The sequence below is a fragment of the Hydra vulgaris genome, chromosome 04, assembly GCF_038396675.1.
Source record: "Hydra vulgaris chromosome 04, alternate assembly HydraT2T_AEP".
Classification (NCBI taxonomy): Eukaryota; Metazoa; Cnidaria; class Hydrozoa; order Anthoathecata; family Hydridae; genus Hydra; species Hydra vulgaris.
This window is the reverse complement of record NC_088923.1, coordinates 8,016,052-8,033,395: the sequence shown is the minus strand read 5'-3', so window position 1 is coordinate 8,033,395 and position 17,344 is coordinate 8,016,052. Positions and strand designations below refer to the sequence as shown.

The window sequence follows — 17,344 nt, the reverse complement described above, 5'->3', positions numbered from 1 at the left end:
ATTAAATATATATATATATATATATATATATATATATATATATATATATATATATACATATATATATATATATACACACACAAATGTATATGTATCCATTTTGTTAAGGTTTGGAGGGGTTTTCATAATGCAATTTTAAGTTTAATAAATAAAATGAAATAGCCAATATAAAATTTAGCAAATACAACAAATCACATGGTGCAAATAGATTTGTAAATGATCTTTTGGTGTCATTGGTAGCAAACACAAGTTATCTAAGCGGTGCCTTTTTATCTGGTATCAAAACCAAAAAATTGTCAAGATCTTGTTGATGGAAAAAATATTAATACTTGAACTCTTTTGGATTTTCAGCTTGTGCCTGTCAGATACTAAAAGTTTCATCAAAGGATGTACGAATAGCAATAAAGATGTAATTAAACATTGTGTAGACTTTTTGTAGTTGAATTTCTATAGACAATTTATTTTGAAAGCCTATAGAAAATACTATTGATTTTTTTTTTATATAGAAAATCTATACAAATTTTCCCCAGTAACACCCGGTAGAGGACGAAAAAGAATTAAAGAATGGCAGAAAACAAAAGATAAGAGTACAAAATATAAAAAGATCGATAAAGTGCCAATACTAAGCTGCCAACATCGTAATGGCCAGTGTAGGGCTGGTGACCTAGTTTCGAAAGATTTACAAGGTTGGTCTCTTCTAATATTAGTAGATCTACTATTAGACAGTAGTCTAATAGTTATAGTTATAGTAATATAATCGAGTCTAGTTATTATTGAAAAAAATAACTTTTTGTTTTAAGGATTAGACCTATATATTTTATTATTAATATAGGCTATATTTTATTAGTTTTAATAAAATACTATTGTTTATTATAAAAATGGTTTCATATTTATAATATTTTAATGTTAATATTTAAATTTAATATAAAAAAATTGTAATATAATTTATATTATATTTAATTATACTTTCTTTTGTTTTTAGGATTTTTCGATGCATTTTACCAATGTGGAGAAAAGATTGAGCAAGACAAGTTCATTCTAAGGCATGTGTCGAGTAAAATGCCATCTAGAACAAGACATCGTAAGGCATTGCAGACTAAAACATGCCGGCAAATACTTAACTACACTGTGCGCAACAGTGCAGGTGACCTAGTGCCTGTATGTTCTAAATCATTTAGATCGATTACATGTTGTTCTGCAGACCGTATTCAGAGAAAACAGCGCAACTACGCCCAGAATGAAAGCTCTGTTTTTAAAGAGACCAGAGGTGGATCCAGACAGAGTCTCAACAATATAAGGATAAAAAAAAGCATCACACACTTCTTCGCTACCTATCGATGCAGAGAAAGTCATTATGGGAGAGGCAAAAGTGTGAGGTCGTATCTTCCCCCAGAGCTGTCTATTGCCAAAATGTGGCGTACGTGGAAATCTAACCAACATGAAAAAGCTTCCTTATCAAAGTTTACTCGAGTGTTCATTTCCAAATTCAACTTTGGCTTTGGAAATCCTAGAACTGATGTCTGCTCTTTTTGTGAGACAACGAAAATGGAAATTAAGAGTGCAAGCACACCAGCTGCTAAGCAAAAGCTTTTTACTGACTTGCGAGTCCACAAACTGCGTGTGATTGTATTAGGCTGAGTATTTCTTAACAGATCAAAATGTTTTGATCTGTTAAGAAATACTCAGCCTAATACAATCACTATTTCCTTTGATATGCAGCAAAATCAACCACTTCCCAAGCTTAGTGTAGGTGAAGTTTTTTATGCTCGCCAGGTATGGCTGTACAACCTTACATTTGTAAGGCAGGGTGCAAAACAAGACAAACAAAATGTGGACATATACACATGGCTTGAGACTCAAAGTGGACGCGGAAGCAATCAAGTAGCTTCTGCATTATTGAACTACTTAGATAAGATTGAAGATGAGTGCAGTCAAAATGAAGTTAGTCCTAAAATTATACGCCTTTTTTCAGATGCTTGCTCATCGCAAAATAAAAACTCTGTTGTAATGAGCACTCTGATGTTTTTACAAAAATTGAACATTTTTTCCCTATTCGAGGGCATAGCTATATGCCTCCAGATAGAGTGTTTGGAAGAATAGAGAAAATGCTTCGGAAAAGAGGAAATATTCTATCCCCAAAGGAATATTATGACATTTTTTCTAAATTTGGCACTTTACACGTATTTGGAATAAACTGGTAAATGTTTGATTTTCAGTTGGTAACAAAAAATATTTTAAAATCAAAGCTACCATTCTTAATGAGAGAACAGCGAGTGTTAACCTATACTAAAACTGCACTGTTTGTTCAGACAACCTACAATGCTGAACCAACAATGGTAACAGTTTTGGCTAAGGGGAAGAAAATCGAGGCGCTTGAAAAGGCTGTTAAATTAACCCCAGAAAACAAAGTTAAAAAAGTTAAAGATGATGATGTGCGAAAACTTATGTCATTTTTTACTATTCCAGCTAATGCAGTTTTATTTTATAATGATGTATTGGGAGCGAATGTTAAAGGAGAAGGAGAGGAAGTTCAGATCTATGATGATATCACGGAATCTTTTTTGTAAAAATTTCGTATAACTGATGTTTGTTCTATTATTAATATTTTTTGTTATATTTTTTTGAAATGTAATGTATTTTTATTTTCTGTTCATTGTATCATTTAAATTTGCTTCATTTGACCATAATCCACATATTAATATTATTACTTCACTATTAAGACGTGTGTCTTGTCAACTACTATTACATGTAGATACTTTATATTTTATTGCAACTGTTAGTGTTCTTGTTTAGTGTGTTTTGGAAAATTTTTCAATAAAAAGCCAAAAATAATATATTGGAGATTTAAATTATTGCATATTGTTGTTATTAATGTTATTCTGTAATAATGTTGTTTAAAATTAAGTATTTTGTAATCATATTAAGCTTTCAATCACTGCATTTGAAGAATAAATGACTGCAAATAAATACAAATAAAAAGTTTAATGTGATTATCTTCAATTAAGATTATCATTAAAGGGCTTTAGTCTAAGTTCAGTTATTTTTTAAAGACAATATTTACTTTATGTAAAATTAAAAGATGTTACAACACAACAACCAACAGGTATAGAAGAGTTTTTTACCTAGTACATTTTATAGTTCAACCAAAACTTGTTAAGTCACATGGAATTAAATGTTATTTATATTCTTTCGTATATTATACGAAATAAATATTAATTTCATTTCAATTAAATTTTGAACATTTTCTTACTTTAAGGTGGTAGACCACTATTAAAAATCGAAAAAATCATTTTTTCAATTTTAAAGTTTTTAAGTAATATAATTATCGTAGATTACGAATTTCATATTAGTTTTATATAAAAATAAAGCTAACCCTATTAAAAATCAGTTTTTAATAATGCGGTTTAGGCATTTTCATAAATTTGTCCGTAGCAACAGATTGTTTATTCCGTTGCTATGTAGCTAAAAAGGAAGTTATCCCACAAAATACCATAAAAATTAATGCAAAAAAATTTCATTTGTGTTGACTGCTACTCTAAAACTACTTTTTGTTTATTATTAAATGCTTTTGGTGCAGTGTGTTACATGGTTTTCAACGGATTTCTTCAGTAAATGTCTAATTACTTTACAACGACCAGAACTTTCTTAGGCTAATTTTCTGTCTTCTATACTTTGGTTAAATAATAACTAAAATAATGGGAAATAAAGATAAAAGAAATAAAATAAGGTATAGCAAGAAATGTAGACTCTTCAGAGGAAACCAACATAAATTATCAAACGTTGTAGCTGAAGAAAATCTATCTAATTTAGAAGAATTACAATTCAAATGTAGCTCTGCAAAAAAATGAAGATATTGTCATCCTGTGGCAGTAGTAAATCTTCCGTCGATATTTTAAATAATGATTTTGTAAATAAAAATATTTTTTCTGCTAATGATGATCAGTCCAATGAATGCTATATTTTTATGAACACTAACATTTTAGAAGAAATATTTACTGCTGCTGTCCAAAATGTTCTGCAAATGTTAGTTTTAACCATGATGCTAAACTTAAAAAAGGTTTATCACACTGTATATTTTTTTCATGTGCATCTTGCCAATGGGAGCAAAAGTTTTATCCTAGTAAAACTACAAAACGAGTCTTTAAATGCTTTAGTTTGGAAACGTTGTCTAAAAGATGTTTTTGTTGGAATTGATGTATTATATTTAGGTTGCTGTTCTGCAATCATTAATTTTAATGATCGACTTAATGGTATCAATAGAGTTTTTGAAAAACTTTATTTAAAACCAGGGCATTATTCTTCAAGTTTTTTGGCATCGTCTGATTTGAAAAGAGTTAGAAATATGGAAAAAAAATGTAATGAAAAGGGAAAAAGCAGGCGAAAGCAGTTAAGAAGTATTCGTAAGGAACAAAGATGAGGAAGAAGAGAGTTTATGTTATGGTGCAGGAGAATTTTAGTCTTTTTTATTTATTTACTATAAACTTTATTTATTTACTATAAACAAATATTTAATTAAGTTTATAATTTTTATAATCGCAAATCAAAAGAAAAACTTTTTTTTTCTAACTGAAATACTACTTTAATAATAGTATTGTTTATTAATATTATCACTTTTTTTAAACATATTTTCTTTAATTTTGCGTTAGTTTTACTCCACAATATGTTTATAATAAGATAATAATTTTCAATAGGTTTTTTTTTATTTTTTTATATTTTATTTGAAGTGTTTAATGTTTTTTTTTTGTTTAAATGTGTTTTTCTCAGTTCTTTAAAATTCACGACTTTGCGGTAATTATCTCTTGATTCTCTTAACTGATTTTCATAAAATTTTCAGGAGTTGTTCCTTTAGTTATTATGGATGTCCCCTACCACTTTTATTGCATTATGATAACTCGATAACAAGATATTAAAGTCCAAATATGGTCAAAAATGCCCCTTTTTTGTTTTCCAAGTGTTTTTTTTCATTGAAAAAAAACTGTTTAATGTTTTTCTTTTGTTTTGGTACAGGATCTTTTTCATTATATTAAAAGCAAGTCTGAAAAATTTCAAGTTGATACCATACATAGTTTTTGAGATATTCACCGCAACGAAATAACCCTATTTGGGGGTTTTCGGGACCAAATTTCTCAAGCCATTTATTATTCAAAAAAAAAAAAAAAAAATTGTTATCAAAATGTAAATTTTAATCAACTTATATAAAAATAATTTCTAAAATGTAATTTTTGAAAGATTTTTTTTTATTAGTGGTCTACCACCTTAAATAGCTTCGATTAATAATTCGACTTCGACTAATCTCGGTTACGCTAAAGGTGGAAAGCCCCTGAAAAATATTTTCTTTGAATAATCAACAATATTTTATAAATTTAGTTACATAAAAAACATACACATAAAAAAAAAACAACAAAAATTATCTGAAAAAAAGAAACTTAATTTTTTGGGTATAATGGCACCTATACCGGTGCCAACACCACAAAATTACTTAAGAACGTTTAAAGATGTACACAATTGTAAAAGATGTACGCAGTTTTCTAAAAAAAGTCCATTTTTGTAGTTTTGAGATATTTAGGTTTTTTTTGTTTATGAAAAACTAAAACTCACATGTAAATTTTTATAAGTTGAAAACATTCAAAATACTTACACTTCATTTATAATTAAGCTTTGGTAAATCTTTGTTTATTATAAGCCACTTTTTTAGCCCTTTAAAATGTGTTGATTTTTCCAAAACTGTGTAAGTCACATGGACTTACACAGTTTTGGAATTTTTGTTGTTGTTTTTTTATGTGTATGTTTTTTATGTAACTAAATTTATGAAATATTGTTAATTATTCAAAGAAAATATTTTTCAGGGGCTTTCTACCTTTAGCGTAACCGAGATTAGTCAAATTATTAATCGAAGCTATTTTAAGTTTTTTTTTTTTGTTTGTTATTTATCTCCTCAAGGCCGAGAAGGCCACTACAGATTAGGAGGCTATTTAATAGTGGTTATAACCCTCTCTCAACTCTATAACTCCGAAACACGAACCTCGACAAACAAGGCCGCTGCGCGGAGAAACAAGTTGAGCGCGGTACTACCAGGGACGTGGTGGGGATCGAACTCGGAACCTCTTGCTCATGAAGCGAGCGCTTTACCACTACACCACTACCGCAAGTAAGAAAATGTTCAAAATTTAATTGAAATGAAATTAATATTTATTTCGTATAATATACGAAAGAATATAAATAACATTTAATTTAAAAACGGCATCTAATAAAATATTGTGTATTAATCATGTACAAACAAAATTTTAAACTGACGCTCCTTTAAACGTCAGAGAATACGCCGGCAGGCAATTAAAAGACCTCAAATAGATGAGAAAAGTTGATTCAACTATTTATTAGTTCTGGTCGGTCACTACTTAAAAACGCCTTAATCACTCTCTAAAAACGAAACACCAATTATTTTATTTGAAAAAATCTACAGATTAAGGAACATCTACAAGAAATATTTATAAGACGTTGAGAAGCGATAATAAAAATAAATTTTGAAAAATAAGTTTTTACCATAGTCGTTTTTCGAAGTTTATATAGTTAAGAACCGTCAAAAATTAAACTAATTGGCAAGCAAAAACAGAAGGTAATATTTAAAGATCATATTTGCTAACGCACAAGTGAAGCTGGAAGAAAACCCGGTCTCATTTCCGAAGCCGTTCTCAATTCAGTCCATTTATCTTCTCTTTCTCTAATTGAATCGCCCACATGGTCTCCTATTACAAAGAAAAAGTGTAAGTTTATTATCATTCAAGGATGATGCATTAATGACTTCTATGATAAAAAAAGAAATATAGAGGTTATCTATTTTAAGACGTTTTCAGATGATAATAGAATAATTTTTTTTTAAAAAGGCGTATGGGAGTAGGCCCACCATCCTCAGATGGAATTTGTTAGATCATTTTTATAACCACATTGAAATGGTCATTTACTAACTTTATGTTTTGCTTCTTTTTTATTTTAAGCTTAAAGGGGTCGTCCATAAATTACATCACGCAGTTTTTAACGATTTTGCCCCCCCCCCCTTTATTAGTAACAAATTGTCATGATTTATTGAGCCCTCCCTCTATAATAATTACGCGTTATATTTGTACTCCCCTCCTCTCTAAAATTGTTTCCTTGTGGTTTTGTTGAATGTGTACATTAGGGTTATGACTTTTTTTCGACCCCATGCTCCTGTACTGTAGTTTGATGAACTTTTACCTAAAAAGCACGAAATAAACTATTATTTGCATATGATTTTAAAAAAGTTCACCTCGCCATTAAAAAATCGATTTTGACATAAGTACTATGTATTCCTAGTGGGAACAAGAAGTGTTTATAACGTCTAAAACACGTATTAAAACACATTAATACATAATTTAGACGTTTAAAATACGTCTTGTGCCCTCTGGGTTACATGGTACTAATGTCAAAATCGATTTTTCATTGGCGAGGTGAACTTTTTCAAAAGATATGCAAATAATAGTTCATTTCGTGCTTTTTAGTTCATCAAACTACAGTACAGGAGCATGGGGTTGAAAAAAAGTCATAACCCTTGTGTACATATATTCATTTTTTCCATCCAATAGTTCGTTATAAAGTTGTTTAAATTAGCAGGGACTAAACGGACAAATAACCTCCGAAGATATACTTAATTTTCAATAAATATATTAAATATCTTCTTTAGCAATATGTTAGTGTCGCGTTGCAGGCTATATTAACATTATAATATTTTATGCTAATGCGTATTAACTATTACTGTTGTTTAATAATTACTATATTATTATTTTTATTAATTATACTATTATAATTTATTAGTTATATATATACAGTATTAGACAAAACATTTGCAACCAACATCGAACAATGCTAAAAAGTGTTCCTAATTTTACATGTCTTAAAAACGAAACGAACTATACTACCACAGCAAACAGTTCAGGAGTCTGGAGTCATAGCATGCCATGACATGAGCAATCAGCTGACAGGTGACAGCACACAGGCAGAATTTCGTTGACAAGTGCCATTTTGCAGCGGACAAAACAAGTGCAACTTTTTTGGTTTGTTTCATTTTCTTAAGTCTGGTCCGTGTCAACGTCACGGAAGTTTTTTAATAATTAAAGGAAGTATCCAGAAGTTTCCAGAAGCATGCAGAAGCTTCCAGAAGTTTACAGAAGAAGCATCTGGAAGCATCCAGAAATATCCAGAAACATTCAGAAACATTCAGAAGCATCCAGAAGCTTCCAGAAGCATCGAAAAGAAGCATCTAGAATCTTCCAGAACAGGTTCACACAGGTTCATTTTACTATATATAAGACATGTAAATCGACATGCAATTCAGTCAGTATATGGAAGTTAATCAGTCAGTATTATCAAGACAGTTTATCGAAGTGAGTTTTATCAAAGTGTTTTATCGAAGAACATCAATACAAGAAGTGAAATACAACAAGTGCTTCATTACATCAATACATCCACATCCAACCAAGACGTTGTGTTCTACAGAGTATTATTGTATCATCACAAGGTAAATGTAACACGGTAAGCCTTGAGAAGCGTGATTATTTATTTTTATTATTTTTATGACTTCAAGTGCAAAAATGGCTCCCAACAGTCTTGGATTGGAACTAAGAAAGAAAATTATTGGCGATTACGTAAGTGGAATGTCACAAAAAGTATTTGTGATAAATATCGCGTGAAAAAATGGACTGTATCAAGACTAAGTTCCAAATATCGTTCTACGGGGAAGTTGGCAGCAGATAACAAAGGTGGAAGACCGCGTTCCACCACTTCTAGAGAGGATTCTATGATCGTGGAAAAGACTCCTGTTTGCTACATCTCAAATTTAATGGAATGAGCAGAAATGGGGAACTGTCCTGTTCAGTGATGAATCGAAGTTCAACATCATTGGGAGCAATGGTATTTGCTGTGTACGTTGACCGGCAGGAAAGCGCCTCAATTTACGTTACTGCCATAAGACCGTGGAGCATGGTGGAGACAATGTAATGGTCTAAGGGTGTTTTTCTGCTAACGGTCTAGGTCCAATACATCGAAACGATGGAATAATGGACCGTTTCATGTATAAAAATATCCTGAAAGATGTTGTTACCTCATGCTGAATGAAATATGCCAATAAAATGGGTTTTTCAGCAAGACAACGATCCAAAACACACTGCAAAAGTAGTCAAGCAGTGGTTTCAAGACAACCATTTATCGGTGATGGATTGGCCACCTCAATCTTCGGATCTCAACCCTATCGAGAACCTGTGGGAGATCGTCAACCGCAGAATTAATCGTGAAGGTGTTCATAATAAGGATCAACCGTTTGAACAAATCTAAAAGGCCTGGGCAGCGATTCCGCCAAGTTTCATTGATCACCTGATCGAATCTATGCCTCGAAGATGCAAGGCTGTGATCAACAACAAAGGATTCGCCACGAAATATTGATAGCAAAATACAGCTTGGTCAATATTTTGTCGAGTTGCACTTGTTTTGTCCAGAAGGAAATCAACTTTTTTTAATACTTTTGATTAATTTATTAATTTTCGTGTACAATAATGAATTTTAAATAAAGAACTTTGTCTCTAAACAGTTACATAGTTATTTCTCTAAATTGAAAAAATGCAGCACTTTTATATAAAGAAACTAAATTAGCATTATTTGGTTGCACTCGTTTTGTCCGATACTGTATATATATATTTTTTCATCAATGAATATATCGGCTATATCATTCTCTACTATAAATTGGAATTGACTTTTATAAATTACTCTTCAACAATTTATAAAAGTCAATTCCAAGTTATGTTAAATTGCAGCTGAGTATGCATCAACTGAGGATGTTTTAGGCTAGGCTACACTTTTGATCAATGAAAAAGATTTTATTAATGAAAAAGCCCCTATCAAGTGAGGTTTTTTCATTGATATCACTTTTAATCAATGAAAAAGCCCCTATCGAGTGACGTAATTTGTGGACAACCCCAAACAATAAAAAAAATGGATTTAGGGAGTTAAAAGAATTTTCATAAATGCAAACATTTAGATAATTTTGAAGATATAATAATAAAGATATAAAACCATTACAAAATTTAGAAAAAAATTCAACCCGCTTTTCTCGAAAAAACCCTTTGGAGGGATGAAAGTACACACATTTCTGATACCAAAAATGTAAAAACTGAAATCAACAAATTACGTCAGAGAAAAAAAATTGCGATTGAAATTTACTCTATTAGCACATCATACTGAAATGACAGTGAACAATATTTTTGCACTTTTACAGTATTATTAAAACTAAAAGATGACTTTTAAATTAATTACAGCACCTTATTAGATTGCAAAGCATTGCATCAAATTAATTGTCACAAGATATAGGCAATAATTTTACAGTATATTAGGAAAGCCAGTTTCCATGTTTTTTTGTTGAAAATTATGTAAAAGTGTTCATTTAATTATATCTATCTAAAACCAAAAATATATTTGACTCAAATACTACCAGCACAACTCTACAATGTGCTCAAACTAATATTCTGGGAAAGTGCTACTTCAAATTAAAGTGCTCAAAAACTTAGTTTGGTGTATTTTAAAAAGAAATTCTGCAAGATCACATGAAGACAACAGGAAGGTTGTCTGCTTCTTGTGCTTTCAAAAGTGTGATAGACAAGTGACAACATTCATCATTGAAAAACGTCATTCTCTACTTGATAAACCAATTGATTTCTCTGAGTCCTAAAGGGAATATGTGAGAATTGCAGAGTGAAACTGAGGAAAAAGGATTCTGGCCAGCTTGTCCTCTTGCCACATATCTTCAACTACAAGAGCATTTAAGTCAGACCAGAGACACGAGAAGAAAACTGTGGCTGTCTTATTTGCAATGTTGGAAGGTTAAAGTTGAATGAAAAGCATCCACTCAGTACTGATCCGATGCCATCATCAGCAGCAAAAACTCACAGAAGATGGTCAGAGTGTCTTGCTCTTGTAGACAGAGGCCTTCCCCATGAGTGCAATCAGGCAACATTTAGAAAAAATATGCAAACCCTTGTGACAAAAGACCAAACATTGGCAGAACAGATTACATCTTCAGTGATTTCTTCAAAAGATGCATCTCCACATGGAACAATCAGAGTTGCACAACATAGTGGAAGACCTCTCCCCATCACAAAAGGTATATTGTTGATATCATTTTGAATTTATAAGATATAAAATTTACTATAAAAATAATAGAACACCACATCATTTAAAATTTATTGTCAAATTGGTTTAGTGAAATTTAGATCTTATTAAGCTATGTTACACTATTCAACTAATTGTTCTGCATTTTAGGATCTTTCAGTGCCAAAATTTTTTTTGACAATGTTCCAATCATGACAGTGAAAGACCTTGTCACTGTTCAGGTGAATACTAATTTGTCAAACTCTGATGTTAAAAAACTTGCATCAACAATCAATCAAGTCAGCAGAACAAAAGTTATTGAAAGCAATTTTCATGCAAAGTTTAATGCTTTTGGAAGACATTTATCAGATCATTTCACACAAACTGACATGTGGAGTTAAACGACAGCTTTTGGTTGCAGTTGCAGAAGACATGTCAGAAACATATGAAAACATCAGACAATTGCTTTTATTGATTCAAGCCAACTCTACAAACTTCTTCATTTCTTGTGACTTCAAGGTTGCAAACATTGTCTGTGGTTTACAAGCACACTCCAGCACTCACCCCTGCACATGGTGTACTGCTGATTGTCAATATCTTTCATTTCCTGGGTAGCTTAGGACTTTTGGCTCTATCAGAAAGAGCTTTAGAGACTTTGAAACTGCAGGATTGGACTTAAAAAAGGCAAAGTTTTACAAGAATGTCATTCATATGCCGTTGACTGATCTTCCTGACCACAAGCTTGTTTTTGACCTCATACCTCCCATGGAGCTACACCTGATGCTTGGGGTTGTCAATCACTTGTTTAAGGCCTTAAGAGACATTTGGTCCATAGCTGATGATTGGCTATGACTCCTAAACATTCAACCACAACCCCATCATGGATGTCAATTTGCTGGCAATCAATGCCACAAGCTTTTGAAGAATGTTGATCTCCTTCAAAAACTAGCAGAAACTGACTGTGCATTCCAAGCTATTGGTATCATTGATGCCCTTCGAAAATTTGGAGCAGCTGTGACTTCCTGCTTTCGACAAGAGCTTGATCCACACTATGCAGTGAAAATTGATGCATTTTGAACCTTATATCTGGCTTTGTCAAATGTTTCAGTGAGGCCCAAGGTACATGCAGTCTTCTTTTACACCAAAGAATTCATTGAAATGAAGCACACTACACTCGGACCTTGCAGTAAGCAGTCAACAGAAGCTCTTCACCACTCATTTGCTGAACACTGGAAAAGACACAAAAGAGATGCAAGTAATCCTAACTATGGTAGCAAATTGAAGACGTGCATTGTGGACTACAATAGCAAACACATGTAAAACCAACAAAGATCAGAATTCATTTACTTCAAAATGTTTTCAGAATAAGTTACTAGTCAAATCAGAAGATTTAGCATTACTTTTTTATTTTAATAGAGTTTTTTTAAAATTAAACGTGCTGTAAAAATGCAAAAAAAAAATGTGTGCTGTCATTTCTGTGTCATGTGCTTATAGAATAAAATTTCAGTCGTAATTTTTTTTTTGGACATTATTCGTTGATTTCAGTTTTTACATTTTTGGAATCAGGAATGTGTGTACTTTCATCCCTCCTAAGGGTTTTTTTCGGGAAAAGTGGGTTGAATTTTTTCTAAATTTTGTAACGGTGATAAGTGTTTAAACATAATTGATTCTAAGACTCCATCTATACTATATTTCTTATAGAGTTAGAAAGATTTTAAATATTTTTGGACTCCAAGACGCCAACAAGTTAAAATAATAAATATTTGACATTAAGTTCTGAAGTTTTTTCTAGTCCTGTTTTTGGAACTTCCTACCACTGAACATAAAATTAAAAAAAAAAGAAAAAAAGAAAATGTTTATAAAATATTTTATAAAGATGCACTTAATAAAAAAAACTAACACAAAAACCTTACCATCTTGATCGGCGGGTGGCAATTCCCATTCAGGAACCTGTATTTCTAAATGGTAGCAATATCATAAGTAGATTTGGAGCCTTGTGGAGAATCAATCAATCAATCAATCAATATATATATATATATATATATATATATATATATATATATATATATATATATATATATATATATATATATATATATATATATATAAAATTAACAGCTTACAATTTTAAATATAGAAATACAATTGTGCAAATCAAACAATTTTGCTTTTATAAACAAAAAATTTCAATTTACCACTAATGTATCACAGTTTAACACTGAAATAGTGTACAGTGACAAACACACAACTTTTTTTTTTTGAGTACCAAGTTGACCTACTTTTAAAGAACTTTATTTACATATATATTAGGGACCCTTTAAATGTTTAATGACTCTTGGGGCACAACCCTAAAAATATTTTAGAGATGTGCTTTAAGATCCTTGAATATATATATATATATATATATATATATATATATATATATATATATATATATATATATATATATATATATATATATATATATATATATATATATATATATATATATATATATATACTTAACATCACTATTATTTTGTGTCACGCTGATTGTTTTAAAAACAGTACACAATATCATATTTAGAAAAAAAAACCTTCATCAGGAAGAACATTATTCTTTACTTCATTTAGAATCAGATGAACAAGTGTTCCATCAAAGTGAACACACCCTAACTCACTATCCTATCAAAATTAAAAAAATTAAAAAATAAAACATTAACTACAAAACCTCATCATAACTTAGTAGAACACAGTAAATCAGATCAATGTAAAACTATAATAATATCAAGCATAAGCAGTTTCATAAACCTTAGTTTAAATAACTATATATTATACTGATCTTGATCTCTTTATCTAATATAGATATATAATGCAATTTTATATCTATATATATTATTATCTGTATATCAATTATTAAAAAGCTACTAAATATTAAATAAAACTATTGTTACATTATATCAACTAAATTAATTAAATGTATCAAAATTAATTAAAAAAAGGTTCAATTATATTTTTAAATAAATATATATGCAAAAAATTAAAAACTATATTATTAACAAATTAAAATAAAAACACCTTTGGTTTGCTTGGCATTTATGTCCTACTTAAAATTGAGTCCAATGCAAACAATTTCAAACAAATCTAATTACAACTTTCATTTAGTTTTTTGCTATTATGATATTATCATAGTATTAATATGAATAAAAATTTTTGCAAATAAAAAAAGAATTTAGAATAAAAACAAAACAATCTATTTAATAAACAACAGTTTTTTTCATTAAAACCAAATCATAAATTAAAACATGAACAAATTTCATTTTTTCAAATCAAAAGAAACATTGTAATCTGTGTCACTTGATTCATCAAGAGATTCATCAGAATCTTTATGCTTGTCACAGATCATGAGTTTATTTTGTCCTGACATTCTTGCCGACTCAAACTTTTTTATTAAAACAGATTTGACATCTTTCTTAGCGTCAAACTTTACACCATAGCTAGCACAGAGGTCTTGCAACTCCTCTCGCTCCATTTGGTTAATGTTTTTAGGAAGATCATCAATGTCTACTTTAGCAATAGATGTGGTGTCAAAATTAGCTTCAATGCTTCTTTTATTTTTACCATCAGTTAACATTAATCTCTGGTTAGATCTAAGATAATTAGACAATTTTGAAATAATTTCATGTCGAAGACCTGTCACTTCAAGTTTTAAATCTGTGCAAAGTTTTTTAAGCATAGCATCACTTAGCATCCACAATTGTCCCACCTGTCTGCCATTATGTTCCCATTGCTTTATTCCCATAATTTCTGCTTGGCTCATTTCTTTTTGTAATTTTACTTTACTTTTTGCTTCTTCTTCCTGTAACTTCTTTTTATATGCTTCAATAACACTCTCATTATTACAGTTATCTAAATGAGCTTTGGCTTCTTCTAATTCATCAATTCTATCTATCTCCCATCCACAGCGTGGACATGTATCCCGCAACCCAATAATAAAAAGTTTTTCTTGTAAATTCTCATCAACCGTGCCATAAACTTTAACAGAACGCTTATCAGATCTTGCAGCACGACGATTTTTTTGAGATATTCGTTTTAAATACTGCTCATGCTTTAACTTAGCTTCAGCTCGTACTTCATTTTCTCGCCTTGCTGAAACTTTAAACATCATAAAACCAAACTTTTTGGAACAATTTCCATTCCCACAAATTATTTGACGATGATAGTCATCCGGATCATAATCAAATGTCTTATTGCAATGTGGACAATAATGAACAGCTGTCATACATCCAAATTCACATGAGCATCTTCCACATATATATTGTTTAATAGCCATCATAAAAAAATTATAAGCTCCATCTTCTAAACCCAATTCATTACCACCCCATGTTTGCATGCACTGAGGGCACTTAACTTTTGTTTTAAAACATCCATCATTTGATCGCATAAACTGTTCAGCTTTTTTTCTTTTTTTAGCAGGCTTTTCTTCATCACTTTCAAGCTCAAATTTATCTGGATTTGAAAGTCTTTCAAATGCATTTAAGAGAACTTGAAATGCTTGTACTGATTCTTTTGCATTACTATTTTTATCTGGATGCACTTTTGAACTTAAAAGAAGATAAGCACGTCTAAGATCAGATTTACTAGAGTTTTTGGTTACAGTGTGCCCACTTAAAGATAGAATGAGTTCATGATCCCCTTCACTTTCAAGAATTATTTCAAACAATTGGTTTTTACTTGCTTGGTGATTATTAGAGGGGTTGGTTTCTGATTTAGAACTTACAGGAGTATTTACAACAACACTTTTCTGGTTTTGAAAAAAAACTGCTAAGCGTTTGAGAAGTTCACTTTTATCGCCAACGGGAGATAATTGGTTAGCACAAAGTGCCAATCTTATATCTTTGATTGACATACTTTTAACTTTTTTTCCAACCTCTGTATTTAAACAAGGAACATTAGCCCAGTCATTTTTTCCATGACACTCAGATGTACATGCTTCATTAGATTTGGCACATATGCATGTACTGCAAGGATTGGAGTCACAGCGACAAGGCATTGTATTTTTATCTTTCTTTCTCAAAATTGAATAAAAAAAAATTCTGATAAAAACTACTTAAAATTAAAAAGTGATAATAAACAATTTATATAAATTTAAGTCTAGTAATATATATATATATATATATATATATATATATATATATATATATATATATATATATATATATATATATATATATATATATATATATATATATATATATATATATATATTAGTAATAGAAAATCACTTAACAAAAATTTTTTCCATTTAACACTGTGTTTCATCAACAAAGATTCATCAGAAATGGATGATCAAATTAATAAAACTTCAATTTATACCAAAAATTAAATTACAGGAAGTTGCAAATGTCTTAACTACTGTAAATTTTCACACATTTGTGGAATTTGCTGACACTATTATAAAAAGAATTCTTTAGAAATGATTACTTATGCTATTTTTTTAAAATGTTTTTTTAAAAAGGGTACCTAATGTTAATATTATTTGAACTCATTTATTTTTATAGTTTTTTAGGAGAAACTTATTTTCGTGCCTACATTTAGAAATTAATTCCGATCTTTTGTTTAATAAGCATACTTGATTTGCATGTGTAATTATTTCAAATTTTTCTCTTTTTTTTCTCTGAAATAATTACACATTTTCTTGAAATAATTACACATGCAAATCAAGAATGCTTATTAAACAAAAGATCGGAATTAATTTCTAAATGTAGGCACGAAAATAAGTTTCTCCTAAAAAACTATAAAAATAAATGAGTTCAAATAATATTAACATTAAGTACCCTTTTTAAAAAAACATTTTAAAAAAATAGCATAAGTAATCATTTCTAAAGAATTCTTTTTATAATAGTGTCAGCAAATTCCACAAATGTGTGAAAATTTACAGTAGTTAAGACATTTGCAACTTCCTGTAATTTAATTTTTGGTATAAATTGAAGTTTTATTAATTTGATCATCCATTTCTGATGAATCTTTGTTGATGAAACACAGTGTTAAATGGAAAAAATTTTTGTTAAGTGATTTTCTATTACTAATATAATTGCTCTGTTCTTTTAAGAACATTGAGCACTCTATTGTGTAGAATACTTTTTAAAGTCGTTTAAATATATATATATATATATATATATATATATATATATATATATATATATATATATATATA

General features: G+C 29.9%; 1 long non-coding RNA gene across 4 annotated transcripts in view; it reads right to left on the bottom strand.

Annotated features, from left to right (window-relative positions):
• LOC100198003 (uncharacterized) overlaps positions 1–16,238 on the bottom strand; it is a 35,897-nt gene extending 19,659 nt beyond the window's left edge. Inside the window, exons 1-4 of one of the 4 annotated variants that reach the window (XR_010638000.1) lie at positions 14,206–16,238; positions 13,725–13,812; positions 13,062–13,106; positions 6,620–6,743 (exon numbers count right to left, since the gene is read on the bottom strand). This is a non-coding gene — a long non-coding RNA (uncharacterized LOC100198003). Of the gene's footprint in view, positions 1–6,619; positions 6,744–13,061; positions 13,107–13,724; positions 13,813–14,205 lie in introns of those variants that run through there. The other 3 variants (XR_010638001.1, XR_010638002.1, XR_010638003.1) reach the window with 3 other exon arrangements.
• Positions 16,239–17,344: the final 1,106 nt, after the last annotated feature.